At 45.3% G+C, this 20,045-nt stretch overlaps 1 pseudogene; it reads left to right on the forward strand.

Moving 5' to 3' along the window:
• Nucleotides 1-525: 525 nt before the first annotated feature.
• LOC145821908 (uncharacterized) lies at nt 526-19,787 on the forward strand (annotated as a pseudogene).
• The last annotated feature ends 258 nt before the right edge of the window (nt 19,788-20,045 follow it).

Genomic DNA, 20,045 nt, shown 5'->3' on the forward strand with positions numbered 1-20,045 from the left:
GCATGATATGCCTGCTTTAAAATAAATTAGACAAAAATAATTTAGAAGGCATGAACTAACTCAACTAATACCTGAACTAAATTAGACAAAAATAATTTAGAAGGCATGAACTAAATTACACAAAAACAATAGAAATAAATAAAAGTTCGTCACAGAAAAAGAGTACACCCAAATAATGCTTGATTATTGCACTTTGAAGCTAGAAGAATAAGGAATGGATCACATCAGGGCATCTAACTCTTATATAAAAACGGGAGAGAAGGAATAAGCTAACCAACCTTGAACTGTTTGCTGATCTGTTTAAGCTGATATGTTTGCTGCTGTTGATGAGTATTTTCTGCTGCTATTTGTTGAATTTTGATGTTTTGTTCCCTGCTGCTATTTGTGGAATGTTTTGACTTTGGATCTGTTTTTAGTTCTAGATCTGTTTTGGGTCACATGAATTAACTGGTAGTTTGCTTGTGCGTCCCACACCTTTATCTGTCCACAAGCAAACAAAATATGTAATTGACCAATAAGCATGGAATGATTACAAACAGTGAATTGTTTGAGTTACTTGCAATGTCTAGTATGTTGATGGATTACAATTGGACAGAGATTCTCAAAAGAAAGGAATTGTTCAGGTAAATTTATTTGTTTTTCTCACAACCAATGTGTAACAAGCCCGCGGGGGGACCTCGCTACAGCTCGGACTCGACTTTTCGTTGTCACGGTTCTAAGTCTGAACCAAAGAGTCCAAATCCGGCAAGTCGTTTTTGAGAAAAACTGATTTTTGAAAGAAGTGCCAAACATGGACTGCTTTGCCAGATACAGAGTCGCCACCTAAATATTTTATTTTGGGAAATTTAGGAAACCCTGACTCGGTGCCAAAAGGCCACGCGTCCGTCATCACCAAAGTTGCCTCGGCTCGGGAACTTGGGTACGATTGGGGAAGGTCACTTCGTGAGCACCCCCGCTCGCCCGGTCATAGACCGGCCTCTACTAACCATGATATCTAATTTTTGAAAACATTGCGAGTTCTTATCCCGGTTTATTAGCCTAGGTTACTATGTGATGCTCACAGCATATAAGTATAGACCGGGTCGCCCGAATTGGAACAAAACATTTCATGCTTGCCTTTTAAAGGAAGTTTTGCTACCCGCAGGTAGGCTTTAAACATTTTGATGATTCATTCCAATCCAGATAACCCAACCTTCATCCGCAGGCATTCAGGCAGTTATATCAGATAAGCACATAGCCTCATGGTAAATATGCTATTCATGGTAACACTCACACGCATGCAAGGATGCTAAAGCATAAAACTTACCGAGTACTCCAAGCCAAAACAGAGAATTACATTAGAAATTATGCATGAATCCTAAGTATACAGAAATGCCTAATGCAACACATACAAAAATGCAACTATGGCAGGCTCGGCTATTCTAAGATGGTATATGAAATGCTACAACTACCATGTATTCAATTTGGAATTGAAAGTACGATGCAGTTAGTATGGTGCGCCGAGCCCGGTGCATGCAATACAGATGAATGATGCAAACATGCTGTCATACTGTATGCTAATTAAAATATGCCCTAATCTAACCATCAAAAGCGGATAAATAAAAGGGAGAAAGACGTGGGGTTGGAAGACATACAACACACACACGCACACTTATTACAGTTGTGCCCTCGCACAGAGGGTCCGAATAAATATACAGTCCAAATATTACAGTCCCGAATGAAAGAATATTACAGTCCAAAATATTACAGAATTCTAATTAATTAATGAATTAACTAGAAAGCAAATAAACTGGCGTGCAAGCCAGGGACTGTCTTGCTTCTGGTGGATGGTGCATGTCCGGATTGTCTTGCGCGGAAATCCACCGGAATGCCCCAATTAGCCTCTGTTTACACCTGTTCTTGAAATGTGTGCCAAGCCCCAAAAGGTTGCTGATTCCTGGTTTTGCTGCAACAGAGAGCAGGAAAGGGGCATAGCAATGTATTTGCACAAATATATGCATGTCTCGATCCTCGTGCCACCAATCACGCATACCGAGGCATGATGGCCGAGGAGTCGAAATGCACAACTCAATATAGGATGAATGCACATGAAACTACAGCTAAAACCTAACTCCATCATGGATTATCTGGAGTGTCGGTGACTGGGGGAATTGAGACACATTCCGTCACTCGGAGTACGAAATGTACCTCGTTTCCCGTGCCCGGGCTAACTCCTATTCCGGACACGATGCAATATGCATGATATGGATGAAATGCAACTAAGATGAAATCCTAACATACACAACGTTATGAAAATGAGATGTCTCGAAATGCGTGCACACGGGCACGCAAACCGAGAAAATGACAGAATGCACTGAAAATGAGGTGCCTCGAAATATGTGCACGCGGGCACGCAAACCGAGGCGATGATATGCGTCTCGAAATACGTGCACGCGGGCACGCAAACCGAGGCGATGATATGCGTCTCGAAATACGTGCACGCGGGCACGCAAACCGAGGCGATGATAGGCGTCTCGAAATACGTGCACGCGGGCACGCAAACCGAGGCGATGATATGCGTCTCGAAATACGTGCACGCGGGCACGCAAACCGAGGCGATGATAGGTATCTCGAAATACGTGCACGCGGGCACGCAAACCGAGGCAATGGTAAATGCTATGAAAATGAGGTGCCTCGAAATGCGTGCACACGGGCACGCAAACCGAGGCAATGCTAGAATATGATGAAATGATATGGAAATGACAAATGGGCTTATACCAATATGAGTGAGCCTCAGCCACACTCACATGGGATGCCGATCGGATAAAAAAGGGGTGCCTCGAAATGCGCGCACACGGGCACGCAAACCGAGGTAATGACAAAATGACATGGTAATGACAAATGGGCTTATACCAACATGAGTGAGCCTCAGCCACACTCACATGGGATGCCGATCGGATAAAAATGAAGTGCCTTGAAATGCGTGCACGCGGGCGCGCAAACCGAGGCGATGCAAAAGCGATGCGAATGACATGGAAAATGCAACATGGACTTATACTAACATGAGAGAGCCTCAGCCACACTCACACAAGATGCCGATTGCAGAAAATGAAGTGCCTCGAAATGCGTGCACACGGGCACGCAAACCGAGGCAGTGATAAAATGCAATGAAATGGCATGGAAATGACAAGTGGGCTTATACCAACATGAGTGAGCCTCAGCCACACTCACATAGGATGCCGGCGGATAAAAATGGAGTGCCTCGAAATGCGTGCACACGGGCACGCAAACCGAGGCAGTGATAAAATGCAATGAAATATGGCAAAAATGATATGCAAGCATGCCAATGGAATTTCAGCAACAAAATATGGGGGAAAACAGTCCCGAAATGAAGCGAAATGACATGAAATACAAGGAAATGTCCCGAAATGCAACATTAAGCACCCGAAATGGCCTATAGCCATGCCAAACATGCACAATATGGACATGCAATGCAAAGACAGAAGCTAGACAGTCCCAAGAGATGCACTTTCACAGTTATAAACATGGCCAAACAGCAAGCATAGGTAATGGAAAAATAGCATGCAAGAATAGGGGCCAAAAGAGGGGTAATGAAGCAAGGGGTATAAAAAAAACCCAAACTGAAAAATTTCCTTCTACAACACTGAAGATGGACCAAAAATATGAACATTTACAGTATATAGCAGACCTCAAATCAGTATACAAATATGCTAAAAATATGATGCAAAATGAGGCTCAAAAGGTGCTAAAACATGAAGTATACAAAATAATCACCAAACAGAAAAAAAGTGTGAATGAAACATGAAGTATAGGCCAAAATAAGGCCACTTTCAGTTCGGACCAAGGTCCAAAAACAGAAGCAAAGAGGGCTACCAATTTATGCAAAAATGGAGCCAAACAAGGGATATAACTACAAGTGATACATGGAGACACCAAACAAAGTTGAGTCCTTCTCCAATGTTGAAGAGGGGCTCAAAATAAGCCTTATATCAGTTTATAACATGCTCAAAAACAGATTGCTCATGGGTCAAAAATAGCATGCAAAACTATGACATACAAGATGATCAATGAAGCAAGTGTATTATGGAGGGCTCAAACAGGGTTGAGCCCTTAATGAGAAGTGAAGATGAGCTCAAAATATGGCCCTTTTCAGTTAGGGCCGGAGCTTGAAACCAAAAGGAAGTGGGGTTTAGAAATAGATCAAGAAAAGGGGTCAAAAGGATAAAAGTGTTACTCACCCTTGAAGATCAATTCTTTGGTTGCTTCTTGGACCAAATTTGTTGCTTCTTAGCTGCTGGAATGCCTTTCCTTGCTCTTGAAATGGAGTGGTGGTGATAGAGCTTGGTGTTGTAGTGTAAATGGTGGTTAGGGGCTTAGGGTTTTTTGAAGAATTGAGAAGGAAGAAGATGGAGATAGCTATGGAGTTCTTAAGATCAAATTTTCTAACCCTTGTCAAGAAGGACCTCAGCTGGTTATATGGACAAGAAGATGGGTGTAAAGGTGGGGCCCAAAAGGAGGCAATCTTTCCCCACAAAATATCCCCGAATTGGGATATTTTCTGGGGGGAAACAGCTGGACAGCTGTAAAGCACACACAGTGAGGAAGCAGGCCGGCCCATTGCTTTGGCTGCAGGTGGCTGGCCGGCCACCCCCCCTAGCCGGCCGGCTAGGGGTCAAAAGGTTCAATCAAATTTGGTGGCCGGCCACCACATGGTGATGTTCCCCTAGGTCTCCTCATCACAACCATGTGGTTCAAAGTCCAAGAAAATGGGTCCAAGGGGTTCAACATTGGCTCGGAAAGAGGGGTTCAAAAGGGTCAATCAACATTAATGGCCGGCCACCACTTTTTAGTGGCCTCCCATGTGTGTACATCACAAATATGTGGTTCAAAGTTTAAGAAAAAAGGTCCAAGGGGTTCAACATTAGCCCGGAAGAAAGGGGTCAAAAGGGTCAGGTGACCTTAATGGCCGGCCACCAACTTTTAGTGGCCTCTCAGGTGTGTAGATCACAGATATGTGGTTGAAAGTTGGCAACACTAACCCTAGGGTGTTCAACATTAGCCCGGAAGTGCGAAAAACGGGCGCCGGGAGGCTCCGGAGGAGAGATAACTGGTTGCTGCAACAATTACTAGCCTCCCACCCTTCAGTGACCTTCCCTGTGATAAAACAGAGGTACCTGCCAAAAATGAACGAAAACCGTTGCAAAACGAATGTTCCGGGGCCAAAACACGCAGTTCGGGGTCCCGAAAATGGGCTGTTAAACACCGAAAGTGGCGTTCGGCCACGAAGTGGGTTTCTCAGACCCCAGTGTCCCTCAAAAGGGAGAAAATAAGATGTATGCCAAAAATCAGAGCAAACGGAGATGGTTAGGCGGTCCCGAACCGAGGCACACGGCCTGACGGCTCCGAAAAACCGGAAATCGGGCTCCGAAATGGGAAAAAAAAAGCCTACGGCCACCAAATGTAGCCCACGGGCATTGAGAGATAGTCTACGGGACCTCTCCCTTCCCTCAGGAAAAGAAACAGAGAAAACTGAGTCTGGTTCGCAAACCGAGACAAGGCACAGAAAAGGGTCCGGGAGTCCGGAGGCAGGGCTCACGGCCGCAACTCCGAAACTTCTGAACAAGCACATTATGCAACATCACCAAGCGCTCAATCGGTGACGCCTAAGTCTTAAGGTCGGTTAAAAATGGGGTGTCTACAGTTGCCCCTCTTTGACAGAACTCGGAAGTCACAAGTGACGGGAGTGAATGTCAAAGCCTAGAGACGACCCATTTTTGACAAGGCCGAAGACTTAGACAAACATACAAGATAAACAGAAATGTGCCCGCAGGCAGGCCCGCAGGCAGGGGGGGCAAAATGCAAAATGATATGCAAGAAGCCGAACATAACTCAATGATCATGCAAATGCAGCAAGCTGTAACTCGGTGTTTAGGGACGTATCCCAGAGGTGTAGGGACGTATCCCAAGAATTTAAGGACGATGAGGAGAAACAAAGGGACGTATCCTGGTGTTTCAAAATGGTGTGAGCATTGGGACTTCTTCCGAATGCTTTTAACCGAAGGAGGAGAAACATAGGGACGTATCCCGGCGTTTCAGAGTGGTGTGAGCATTGGGACTTATTCCGAATGCTTTTAACCGAAGGAGGAGAAACATAGGGACGTATCCCGGCGTTTCAGAGTGGTGTGAGCATTGGGACTTCTTCCGAATGCTTTTAACCGAAGAGGGAGAAGCAAAGGGACGTATCCCGGCGTTTCAGAATGGTGTGAGCATTGGGACTTCTTCCGAATGCTTTTAACCGAAGGAGGAGAAACATAGGGACGTATCCCGGCGTTTCAGAGTGGTGTGAGCATTGGGACTTCTTCCGAATGCTTTTAACCGAAGGAGGAGAAACATAGGGACGTATCCCGGCGTTTCAGAGTGGTGTGAGCATTGGGACTTATTCCGAATGCTTTTAACCGAAGGAGGAGAAACATAGGGACGTATCCCGGCGTTTCAGAATGGTGTGAGCATTGGGACTTCTTCCGAATGCTTTTAACCGAAAGGGAGAAACATAGGGACGTATCCCGGCGTTTCAGAATGGTGTGAGCATTGGGACTTCTTCCGAATGCTTTTAACCGAAAGGGAGAAACATAGGGACGTATCCCGGCGTTTCAGAGTGGTGTGAGCATTGGGACTTCTTCCGAATGCTTTTAACCGAAAGGGAGAAACATAGGGACGTATCCCGGCGTTTCAGAGTGGTGTGAGCATTGGGACTTCTTCCGAATGCTTTTAACCGAAGAGGGAGAAGCAAAGGGACGTATCCCGGCGTTTCAGAATGGTGTGAGCATTGGGACTTCTTCCGAACGCTTTTAACCGAAAGGGAGAAACATAGGGACGTATCCCGGCGTTTCAGAGTGGTGTGAGCATTGGGACTTCTTCCGAATGCTTTTAACCGAAGAGGGAGAAGCAAAGGGACGTATCCCGGCGTTTCAGAATGGTGTGAGCATTGGGACTTCTTCCGAACGCTTTTAACCGAAGAGGGTCTAACCCGTCGCACGCGCGAGGAGAAAGAAAGATAATTGCAAGTGAACTGGTGCGTAAAAATGCAAGTAATTGAGCATAATAATGCGAAAATAGATGTGCATAATCAATGCAATGGATATAACAATGCTAGTGAAGTGGGTGCTTAATAATGCAACAATGAGCATAACAATGCTAGATAAATGTGCATAACAATGCAACAAATGAGCATAACAATGCTAGATAAATGTGCATAACAATGCAACAAATGAGCATAACAATGCAGGTGGAGTGTGCGTGACAGCGCATATTTGAAACAAAATACCGAACAAGGGAATACTAGCCTTAAGTAGACCAATTTCCAAACGCAACCTCCGATTTACCTCTCGGAGGGGTCATGATACATTCCAAAAAGGATACACCTCGTGCATGCCGACTGACAATGAGCTACACATCGAAGACATGAGTTTGAAAATCCCGCAGAAACATTTTGAGCTGAAAAGAGTAGGTCCTTCTTGCGCTTTCTTGACTGTACTTCCAAACCGCAGTTACTACCTTTCCTTTCTGGCTATGTTCACAACTTTCCCTATTCTCCAACGGGGTGACAGACTAGGTTGGTTCAGTATCCAGAATTGAGGTGCATACATGCTATCTCAACCTATGGGGCTTCCATACAGACTTCAAGCCGAGGACACGCCTCTGGGTATTTAAACCAGACTTTGGTCTCGGAAATCCCGAACCTTTACGTTCTAGGCATCGGCCATTCGAACTCTAGTTTCCACCGTCGCAGTTGGTCTCCTAGGAACTCATTGCGAACACGGCCAAGATGCCTCTGGCGGGGAATGGTACTCAGGGAGAGCACTTCTGATTACCATTTTGGCTTGAAGCAGACTGGATCTGGAGCTTGAGGTAGAGGCACACTCATACTTCGGAGCCTTGGCAAGACTTGAAGAGGTACACACGGGATGTAGTCTCGGAATTTACTGAAGTTGAAACAAACTCAGATACCCGACATTTCCTCTTTTGCTTTTGCTTTGTAGTCTGGAACCCATATAGCTTCAAATAGGTCCTAGTTCTACTGTTCTCGCATGACCTGGGTTGAACCCTGCGGTTTTATGAAAGAAACGAATCTTGTTTTGCACAAATGTGGAGAATGGCATGGCACTCGGAGCACAAAACGATTTTGTTTTTGAAATTCAGAGATGAGCTTTCGACCAAGTATTGAGCCTATGACTGAACACAGCAAAATGACTCAACAAGGAAACAAAAAGGCACACAACCTAGACACATCGAGTAACACTCGAAACGACTCAAAACAAGAAAAGAGACAAACAAAGCAAAAGACATGACACACAGGCGTGCACAGGGAGCCTGTTTCACCGGGTATTATTCCCACCCTTTCTTATTTGTGATTCTCACATCACTCGGCTCTCAAGCTCGGTTTTTCTGAAAAAGCCCTCTTCTCACTTTTCCTCTCATCGCACATCTCTCTATTCTTCATTCTCTCATTTTTCATCCCTCCCCTGGGTGGTTGATGGACGAACAGCAAACTGTGGGCTCGTGTCCCTAGCATTCTGCTAGATTCTCTTTCTTCTGCTCACAACTAGTGAATTCCTCCCATGGAAAGGTTGCACTACAACTGGGTGTGTAGCAAATCTGCAACTAACATCAGTTGATGATGCTTTGTTGGGGAGTTTGGACGTGGTAAGATCTGTCCGGATGATGGAGTTGGAATATCTTGCCCCATTCTAGTTCGTGTTTCGCACTTGTCTTGATACCTCGTTGCTTGGAGGATGTGAGAGCTTTCAGCCCTTTCGCGGTCAGCTTCAGCGGTCCCCTTTTCTGGTAGGTAGAGTGCCTTTCTGGCAAGTATGTTGGCAATGGGGAAAAGACAGGAAGCCTGACTCAACTGTGCCCGTAGTTCATCATTTTGACCATTTTTTTTTTTTTTGTTTTAGTTTTCTTCTAAAAAAAATTGACCAAAATGAGAGTTAGATTAACATGCTTGTTCAATTTTCTGATTTAAAATCATGCGAGTTAGGCTGCGAGCACTGAAAATTTTCCCTTTTTGGGTCTAAGAAATGGTCCAGTTTTGAAAATGGAATACTTTTCGAGAAGATTAGTCAACCTTAGTAAAAATTCTCAAAAACTATTTTTGCAAACGACCACTGCTCTACGAGCATGGGATCTACTCTTGAGATGCGCAACCTCGGATCCATGGCAATGAAAAATTGCCCCTGGTCTGAAGGATACTGCATGGCAACGGAATGTTGCCCCTTGTTTGAAATGGCACCGCGGCGTTCTGAATGGCAACGGAAAGTTGCCCCTTGTTTGGATAGCACCGCAGCGCATTGAATGGCAACGGAAAGTTGCCCCTTGTTTGAATGACACCGCGGTGCATTTGAATGGCAACGGAAAGTTGCCCCTTGTTTGGATGGCACCGCAGCGCATTGAATGGCAACGGAAAGTTGCCCCTTGTGTGGATGGCACCGCAGCGTATTGAAGGCAGTCCTTAGAGCGACGAATACAACCAAATTCTCAGATACAGAGAAATCGAAGATGATCAAAACCATTACATGGGCACAGTCAATTTGAAGTATTTTACGGCTGGACTTCAGAATGAAGTTGCCTACGTATCCCAAAGATGGGAATCAAGCCTCACGTAGTTCGGGGTTAAGGTACACTCGGGTATTTAACCTCTCCTTTTTAGGCTCTAACTTTTGCCAAGGCGCCCGTTGCGGGTTTTCGACCTTGCGAGCTTTGTTTTTCTTTTCTTTTTAATTCTTTTCATTTCTTTTTCCTTTTTTGATTTTTTTTTTTTTTTCGTTCTTTTCTTTGCATCTTTCTTTTTTGTTCTCTTTTTTTCTTTTTGCATTTTTTGCTTCTTCTTTTTTGTATTTTTCCTCTTGCTCTAACTTTTGCCTGGGTCGCCCTTCCGGGTTTTCGGCCCAGCGAGCCTCTCAAGGGTAAAAGTATAACAAGTCCATGCCAAATGGTTTCGAGATCCTAGAGTCATCTGAATCCAGGAGAATGGCTGCTGCTTTGCAAGAGGACTCATCTTCAGTTCTTCGAGCATGTCTGATATCTTTGCCCCTAGTTCGAGGGGTACTTCTGTTCTAGCTTTGCAAGCTTCTTCTGATCTTCTGATCTTTTGATCTGACTTTCCTGGCCTCTTGTTCGAGGGCTGCTTCAAATCTAGCCACACAGGCCTCACATCGTAGTTGACCGTCGAACCTTCTGATTTCAAGTTCAAGGTTTGGAAGCGAAGGGGTTGAGTCTCGAGGCTGAGAGCGATCCTAGGCTGCACAATCTCAAGAGCGATTCCACACAGGTCTTCGCAAGACCGCGCAAAACATTTTGTTTTTGAAAGTTTTTAAGAAAGCGACAAATCGCTCGCGCTGAAGGTAGTGTGAAACCAGTCTGGATCAAGCCAGGGTCCTTCTCAGTACTCACGTTAACAAGCATGATTTCATTCATTAAGGGCTTAGCATGCCTCTCTTTCTCTCAAATGATCAAAGTTTTGCAAATCCCAAGGAATTCCTTCCTCTTCGTTTTTACTGCAATGTTCAAAAAGAGTTTTGAAAAACTTAGGTCGATGCAATGATTCTGGGGCACAAGAGAGCAGGTGGAATGCACTGCCATTTCATTCAGATTCCGTCACAACTAGCACACGGCAGAAGCGAACATAGAAGTGCAAAAATTATTGCTGTTTCAATCAAATCTGTTGGTACAATTGGCTCCCTGGCAGAAACAGACTCAAAACAAAACGAAATGACAAACACAAAACAAAATGGTGACGCCCGAGGTAACACCCCCCCCGGAATCACCCGACTCCTGTACAATAGGACTGACTCGATACGACAAGACAGATCCAAAATAAAAAGAGACTGACTCAAAACAAAAAGACAGATTCAAAACAAAACAACAAGACTGACCCAATACCCGAGTCGGAAACCGGCATTCACAAATGCTCAAAACAGTGCATGCCATCCACCATGTCTGGAGTAAATTGAGCGCCACCCGCAGCTGGTTCAACCTCTGATCAGATCACATTATCCCCCAAGTTCACTGATCAAGTGCCAATAGACTTTGCAGGACTTAGCAGGGGGATGACCCCATTGTCGATCAGATCTTGTATTTCGTGGCGGAGACGAAAGCACATGTCAGTGTCATGACCGGTTTGCTGATGGAAGGCACAGTAGTCGGCTGGGTTGTGCGAGAGAGGGAGGTTCTTTGGTAATGGCTGCGGCTCCAGGGGCTTCAAATCCCCCTCTCTAACCAAGATCCTAAAGGCCGCTGATAGAGACATGTATAGTGGTGCGAACACCCTCTGGCCTCGAGGTGGGTATTTTGAGGTTTGTGGATTTTTACTGGGTGCACCAGCAAAGGGATTGGCAGGTGCTGGCCTGGTTTGCCGATCTCTTCCGAGTAAGGGTTTAGAGCTGAAAGGAACATTCCTGGTACAGCGGCCCTTCTCCCGGATTGCCCCTTGATTCAGACTAATCTCATGCTGAGTGGCGAAAGTGTTATCTACAATTTCTGCAACAACTGCGAGTACTTGCTGCTTGTTCAGCCCTTCGGCTTTCAAAGCCTCAATATCCCACCGAAGGTGTTCATGGGGACCAATGCCTGCCCCTACCTTGCTCTTACCAGTCGCTTCCACTTTGCCAAGGGATTGGCCTTCCTCAAACGCAGCTCGTCCCAACATCGGGGAGTCTTTTGACATGAAGTTCCCGGTATGTGGTGTGGTCGATGATGGAGCCAATGTCCCGGAGGCCAGATCTGTCACGGTTTTTTGAAGATCTTTAATCATTCCCATCAACTCAGAAATAGTGGGTTCACGGGTTTGAGATGGTTGAGGTTCAGGTGCATCCATCATGCATAGGTCTATGCTTTCTGGGATAAACACCTCAGGCTTGGGTAGATGGGTCGGGGTGTATATACTGGGATCGTAGGTGGGTGGCAGTGTTTGGCTGAGGTTGAGATGTGGAGGAGGCACTTGGTCCTCGGGGTTTTGAGGTGGAACTATTGTCCGGTTGTCAATGAGATTCTGGATCTCATGACGAAGGCGGTAGCAACCATCGGTGCCATGGCCGCGCTGTTGATGATATACACAGTATTTGCTGGGGTTATGTCTGGCAGGGAGTGGGTTTGGCAAAGGTTGAGGATTAAGGGGTTTGAGGTGCCCTCTTTCCATTAGAACTTTGAATGTCCTGGTTAGGCTCATATGGAGGGGGGTGAAAAATCTACCCTGAGCTCGGGCTGAGCTGGCTATTTGTAGGCTGGCCTTGGCAAAAGGGTCGGCTATGGCGACTGTGTTGACTTTAGCAGGTTTGGAAATAGTGTTACCACCAACATTGGTACTCTCGGCTGGGAGCCTTACGGCAACCTCGGTGGACCAATCCTCAATGTTGTGAATGGAGTTGGGGTCCTGTGCCCCTTTTAACTGCTTCTCAAGGTTCACAATTTTCACTGCAGTCGGATTGAATTCATCAACATGAAAGGGTTGAGTTTTCTCATTAGGCTGCACCAGGGGTCTGAGCACCTGAGCTTGAGCCAACCCTTCTCGAGGATTCAGACACTGCAAGTCTTTAACTGGCGGAATTGGGTCAAAGTTCGGCTGGGGTCCCAAAGCTGGATGTGAGGCAGATGCCCCAGATGGGCGCTGCGTTTCAATACTGGTCTCAGCCTGCATGGCAGTTCCCTGATTTAGCGCTGCTGTCACGGCCGCAAATTCTTCCGAACCTTGTGCCATCATGGCCTGCTGAGTCTGAACAAAGGTGATGTGACTGGCGACTGACGGATTAGATGAACAAATGAACCCTATCTGGCCCTCCTTTGCCTTACCTCAGCGAAGGAACACTGATTTGCCTTTGAACTGAATTTCCGACCTGACAAAGTCTATCAACACGGATCCAATGTACCCGGGGGATATCGGAGCCTTCTGAAGCTATAGTTCCAGGATTACCCTAGCAAAAGAGAAAACGTGCAGCATCTCAGCCTGATTTCACCTGAACAGATATGAACATAGTTGAATGAGTGTGCTCTCTACTGAATTCTGCCCAAAATTCTGCCGGTGAATCGATACCCTCAGGCAAAACTGATTCCCAGATACTGATTGATGCCCGCAGGCCTGATGCCCAACCTCATACACTGATACATGCATTCTTGTAGAGACGCACTCTAAAGCACATAACCGATAAGTGAGAGCCAAAACACCCCTATGTTGGGGTAGGGTTTCCCTGTCCTATTTTGTCAGGAGCTAGGGTTTCACTATGCACGCAGCGGTTTCAAACAACCTATAAACGGGCAAGCAACCTGTCCTAATTTGGAATAGTCACTATGGATCCGAATATGCACTAGGTCGAATGGTCAAAGAGGGTGCCCCGGTAAAACCGGGGTTTGTGTTCCCATACTGGCAGAGCCCACAACCGGTCAGCCTTATGGTCATGCCTTGACAAGACAAGCCTCCGGCAAACCGTTCAGGAATAGCAGATGGCAAACACGGTGTCCTAGGCGCACCAATGCAAATGCAATGCAAAGAAACACACAAGTGTAGTAAAAAAAACAGATATCATGAGTTCGAGTCAAGTTCTCTAAATCCCCAGCAGAGTCGCCAGAAACTGTAACAAGCCCGCGGGGGACCTCGCTACAGCTCGGACTCGACTTTTCGTTGTCACGGTTCTAAGTCTGAACCAAAGAGTCCAAATCCGGCAAGTCGTTTTTGAGAAAAACTGATTTTTGAAAGAAGTGCCAAACATGGACTGCTTTGCCAGATACAGAGTCGCCACCTAAATATTTTATTTTGGGAAATTTAGGAAACCCTGACTCGGTGCCAAAAGGCCACGCGTCCGTCATCACCAAAGTTGCCTCGGCTCGGGAACTTGGGTACGATTGGGGAAGGTCACTTCGTGAGCACCCCCGCTCGCCCGGTCATAGACCGGCCTCTACTAACCATGATATCTAATTTTTGAAAACATTGCGAGTTCTTATCCCGGTTTATTAGCCTAGGTTACTATGTGATGCTCACAGCATATAAGTATAGACCGGGTCGCCCGAATTGGAACAAAACATTTCATGCTTGCCTTTTAAAGGAAGTTTTGCTACCCGCAGGTAGGCTTTAAACATTTTGATGATTCATTCCAATCCAGATAACCCAACCTTCATCCGCAGGCATTCAGGCAGTTATATCAGATAAGCACATAGCCTCATGGTAAATATGCTATTCATGGTAACACTCACACGCATGCAAGGATGCTAAAGCATAAAACTTACCGAGTACTCCAAGCCAAAACAGAGAATTACATTAGAAATTATGCATGAATCCTAAGTATACAGAAATGCCTAATGCAACACATACAAAAATGCAACTATGGCAGGCTCGGCTATTCTAAGATGGTATATGAAATGCTACAACTACCATGTATTCAATTTGGAATTGAAAGTACGATGCAGTTAGTATGGTGCGCCGAGCCCGGTGCATGCAATACAGATGAATGATGCAAACATGCTGTCATACTGTATGCTAATTAAAATATGCCCTAATCTAACCATCAAAAGCGGATAAATAAAAGGGAGAAAGACGTGGGGTTGGAAGACATACAACACACACACGCACACTTATTACAGTTGTGCCCTCGCACAGAGGGTCCGAATAAATATACAGTCCAAATATTACAGTCCCGAATGAAAGAATATTACAGTCCAAAATATTACAGAATTCTAATTAATTAATGAATTAACTAGAAAGCAAATAAACTGGCGTGCAAGCCAGGGACTGTCTTGCTTCTGGTGGATGGTGCATGTCCGGATTGTCTTGCGCGGAAATCCACCGGAATGCCCCAATTAGCCTCTGTTTACACCTGTTCTTGAAATGTGTGCCAAGCCCCAAAAGGTTGCTGATTCCTGGTTTTGCTGCAACAGAGAGCAGGAAAGGGGCATAGCAATGTATTTGCACAAATATATGCATGTCTCGATCCTCGTGCCACCAATCACGCATACCGAGGCATGATGGCCGAGGAGTCGAAATGCACAACTCAATATAGGATGAATGCACATGAAACTACAGCTAAAACCTAACTCCATCATGGATTATCTGGAGTGTCGGTGACTGGGGGAATTGAGACACATTCCGTCACTCGGAGTACGAAATGTACCTCGTTTCCCGTGCCCGGGCTAACTCCTATTCCGGACACGATGCAATATGCATGATATGGATGAAATGCAACTAAGATGCAATCCTAACATACACAACGTTATGAAAATGAGATGTCTCGAAATGCGTGCACACGGGCACGCAAACCGAGAAAATGACAGAATGCACTGAAAATGAGGTGCCTCGAAATATGTGCACGCGGGCACGCAAACCGAGGCGATGATATGCGTCTCGAAATACGTGCACGCGGGCACGCAAACCGAGGCGATGATATGCGTCTCGAAATACGTGCACGCGGGCACGCAAACCGAGGCGATGATAGGCGTCTCGAAATACGTGCACGCGGGCACGCAAACCGAGGCGATGATATGCGTCTCGAAATACGTGCACGCGGGCACGCAAACCGAGGCGATGATAGGTATCTCGAAATACGTGCACGCGGGCACGCAAACCGAGGCAATGGTAAATGCTATGAAAATGAGGTGCCTCGAAATGCGTGCACACGGGCACGCAAACCGAGGCAATGCTAGAATATGATGAAATGATATGGAAATGACAAATGGGCTTATACCAATATGAGTGAGCCTCAGCCACACTCACATGGGATGCCGATCGGATAAAAAAGGGGTGCCTCGAAATGCGCGCACACGGGCACGCAAACCGAGGTAATGACAAAATGACATGGTAATGACAAATGGGCTTATACCAACATGAGTGAGCCTCAGCCACACTCACATGGGATGCCGATCGGATAAAAATGAAGTGCCTTGAAATGCGTGCACGCGGGCGCGCAAACCGAGGCGATGCAAAAGCGATGCGAATGACATGGAAAATGCAACATGGACTTATACTAACATGAGAGAGCCTCAGCCACACTCACACAAGATGCCGATTGCAGAAAATGAAGTGCCTCGAAATGCGTGCACACGGGCACGCAAACCGAGGCAGTGATAAAATGCAATGAAATGGCATGGAAATGACAAGTGGGCTTATACCAACATGAGTGAGCCTCAGCCACACTCACATAGGATGCCGGCGGATAAAAATGGAGTGCCTCGAAATGCGTGCACACGGGCACGCAAACCGAGGCAGTGATAAAATGCAATGAAATATGGCAAAAATGATATGCAAGCATGCCAATGGAATTTCAGCAACAAAATATGGGGGAAAACAGTCCCGAAATGAAGCGAAATGACATGAAATACAAGGAAATGTCCCGAAATGCAACATTAAGCACCCGAAATGGCCTATAGCCATGCCAAACATGCACAATATGGACATGCAATGCAAAGACAGAAGCTAGACAGTCCCAAGAGATGCACTTTCACAGTTATAAACATGGCCAAACAGCAAGCATAGGTAATGGAAAAATAGCATGCAAGAATAGGGGCCAAAAGAGGGGTAATGAAGCAAGGGGTATAAAAAAAACCCAAACTGAAAAATTTCCTTCTACAACACTGAAGATGGACCAAAAATATGAACATTTACAGTATATAGCAGACCTCAAATCAGTATACAAATATGCTAAAAATATGATGCAAAATGAGGCTCAAAAGGTGCTAAAACATGAAGTATACAAAATAATCACCAAACAGAAAAAAAGTGTGAATGAAACATGAAGTATAGGCCAAAATAAGGCCACTTTCAGTTCGGACCAAGGTCCAAAAACAGAAGCAAAGAGGGCTACCAATTTATGCAAAAATGGAGCCAAACAAGGGATATAACTACAAGTGATACATGGAGACACCAAACAAAGTTGAGTCCTTCTCCAATGTTGAAGAGGGGCTCAAAATAAGCCTTATATCAGTTTATAACATGCTCAAAAACAGATTGCTCATGGGTCAAAAATAGCATGCAAAACTATGACATACAAGATGATCAATGAAGCAAGTGTATTATGGAGGGCTCAAACAGGGTTGAGCCCTTAATGAGAAGTGAAGATGAGCTCAAAATATGGCCCTTTTCAGTTAGGGCCGGAGCTTGAAACCAAAAGGAAGTGGGGTTTAGAAATAGATCAAGAAAAGGGGTCAAAAGGATAAAAGTGTTACTCACCCTTGAAGATCAATTCTTTGGTTGCTTCTTGGACCAAATTTGTTGCTTCTTAGCTGCTGGAATGCCTTTCCTTGCTCTTGAAATGGAGTGGTGGTGATAGAGCTTGGTGTTGTAGTGTAAATGGTGGTTAGGGGCTTAGGGTTTTTTGAAGAATTGAGAAGGAAGAAGATGGAGATAGCTATGGAGTTCTTAAGATCAAATTTTCTAACCCTTGTCAAGAAGGACCTCAGCTGGTTATATGGACAAGAAGATGGGTGTAAAGGTGGGGCCCAAAAGGAGGCAATCTTTCCCCACAAAATATCCCCGAATTGGGATATTTTCTGGGGGGAAACAGCTGGACAGCTGTAAAGCACACACAGTGAGGAAGCAGGCCGGCCCATTGCTTTGGCTGCAGGTGGCTGGCCGGCCACCCCCCCTAGCCGGCCGGCTAGGGGTCAAAAGGTTCAATCAAATTTGGTGGCCGGCCACCACATGGTGATGTTCCCCTAGGTCTCCTCATCACAACCATGTGGTTCAAAGTCCAAGAAAATGGGTCCAAGGGGTTCAACATTGGCTCGGAAAGAGGGGTTCAAAAGGGTCAATCAACATTAATGGCCGGCCACCACTTTTTAGTGGCCTCCCATGTGTGTACATCACAAATATGTGGTTCAAAGTTTAAGAAAAAAGGTCCAAGGGGTTCAACATTAGCCCGGAAGAAAGGGGTCAAAAGGGTCAGGTGACCTTAATGGCCGGCCACCAACTTTTAGTGGCCTCTCAGGTGTGTAGATCACAGATATGTGGTTGAAAGTTGGCAACACTAACCCTAGGGTGTTCAACATTAGCCCGGAAGTGCGAAAAACGGGCGCCGGGAGGCTCCGGAGGAGAGATAACTGGTTGCTGCAACAATTACTAGCCTCCCACCCTTCAGTGACCTTCCCTGTGATAAAACAGAGGTACCTGCCAAAAATGAACGAAAACCGTTGCAAAACGAATGTTCCGGGGCCAAAACACGCAGTTCGGGGTCCCGAAAATGGGCTGTTAAACACCGAAAGTGGCGTTCGGCCACGAAGTGGGTTTCTCAGACCCCAGTGTCCCTCAAAAGGGAGAAAATAAGATGTATGCCAAAAATCAGAGCAAACGGAGATGGTTAGGCGGTCCCGAACCGAGGCACACGGCCTGACGGCTCCGAAAAACCGGAAATCGGGCTCCGAAATGGGAAAAAAAAAGCCTACGGCCACCAAATGTAGCCCACGGGCATTGAGAGATAGTCTACGGGACCTCTCCCTTCCCTCAGGAAAAGAAACAGAGAAAACTGAGTCTGGTTCGCAAACCGAGACAAGGCACAGAAAAGGGTCCGGGAGTCCGGAGGCAGGGCTCACGGCCGCAACTCCGAAACTTCTGAACAAGCACATTATGCAACATCACCAAGCGCTCAATCGGTGACGCCTAAGTCTTAAGGTCGGTTAAAAATGGGGTGTCTACACAATGCTAGTAAAAACTTAAGATTTTTCTTTTTATTTTTATTTTTTGCTAAATTTTTTTAGTCAATATCATATATTGGACGCAATATTAGTACAATAATGAGCATATATGTAGAGAAACGTTTGCTGGATTTGATCCTAACACTGTTGCAAAAATGGCGGAGAAAGAGATCATGGAAATAGCATCCAACAAAGCAATAATGCTAACAGAGAGCAGAGTGAGGTGCATTGTAGACAATGCCAAATGCATAGTGCAGGCAAGTTTTGCATAATTCGTGTCTTCACAAGTTTTCCACTCCGTTTGTTTTGGCACAAAATGTTTCTCTATTTTCTTACGTTTGTTATGTTGAAAAATCAAATAACACTAAAATATTTTATGTGATCAACAGAAAACAAAATTATTTGGGTGAAAAATATTTTTTACTTTTAAAAATGAAAAATGTTTTTTGGACTAGAGGTAACACCACTACCACCCTACCATCACCTCGACCGTTGCCAATGTTGCCGCTGCCACCACCGCCACTGTTACTACCACCACCCACCCACAACACCACACAACAATCGCTGTCACTGACACTCCAGCACCAGCACCATCACCATCACCACCAACCACCAACCACCAACCACGACCTTTACCGTCACTACCACCACCACACAACCACTGCAATCTCTAACTCACTACCACCGCCACAGCACCAGCACATCAGTTATACAGAAGCAACCAAACACAGAAAAACATTTTCTGCAAAATACATTTTCTAGAAAAAGTTTTTTCCGAAACAAACGGAGCATATGCATCAACTAACATAGATACAGTAGCTGAATTTGAACTACAAATGCAGATTGTGAGGGAATTTGGATCTTTCAGTAGCTATATGTGGGCTTATGTAGATTACAAACCAGTGATCAACAGATACAGATACCCAAGAAATGTTCCTTTGAGATCTCCAAAAGCAGAGGCCGTTAGCAGGGACTTATTGAAGCGCGGTTTCTGGTTCGTGGGACCAGTGATTGTCTATTCATTCATGCAAGCCGCAGGAATGACAATTGATCATCTTGTTGATTGTTTTAGGTTTAGTGAGTGTGTGAGCATTACAGAAAGGCCATGGAGGCATGTCTGACATCAATCTACAAAATTTTCTTGAAATAGAAGTAATGGCTTTTTATTTGCACAGTTATTTATTTGTAAGTTATTATGCTATTGTACTCTCTTCTTTTTTTTATATATATTTTTGAATTTGAGCTATTGTACATTCTAAGCATTGGATTGTTTATTTTTAAACAAAAAACATTGGATTATTCAGTTACTCTGCAAATTCTGCCCTTAATAGTTGTCTAGTCATGTAGTTATTCACATAACGCAACAAAATAGGGTACGA

The sequence above is a fragment of the Camellia sinensis genome, chromosome 1 (assembly GCF_055761805.1).
Source record: "Camellia sinensis isolate YWXY chromosome 1, ASM5576180v1, whole genome shotgun sequence".
Taxonomy (NCBI): domain Eukaryota; kingdom Viridiplantae; phylum Streptophyta; class Magnoliopsida; order Ericales; family Theaceae; genus Camellia; species Camellia sinensis.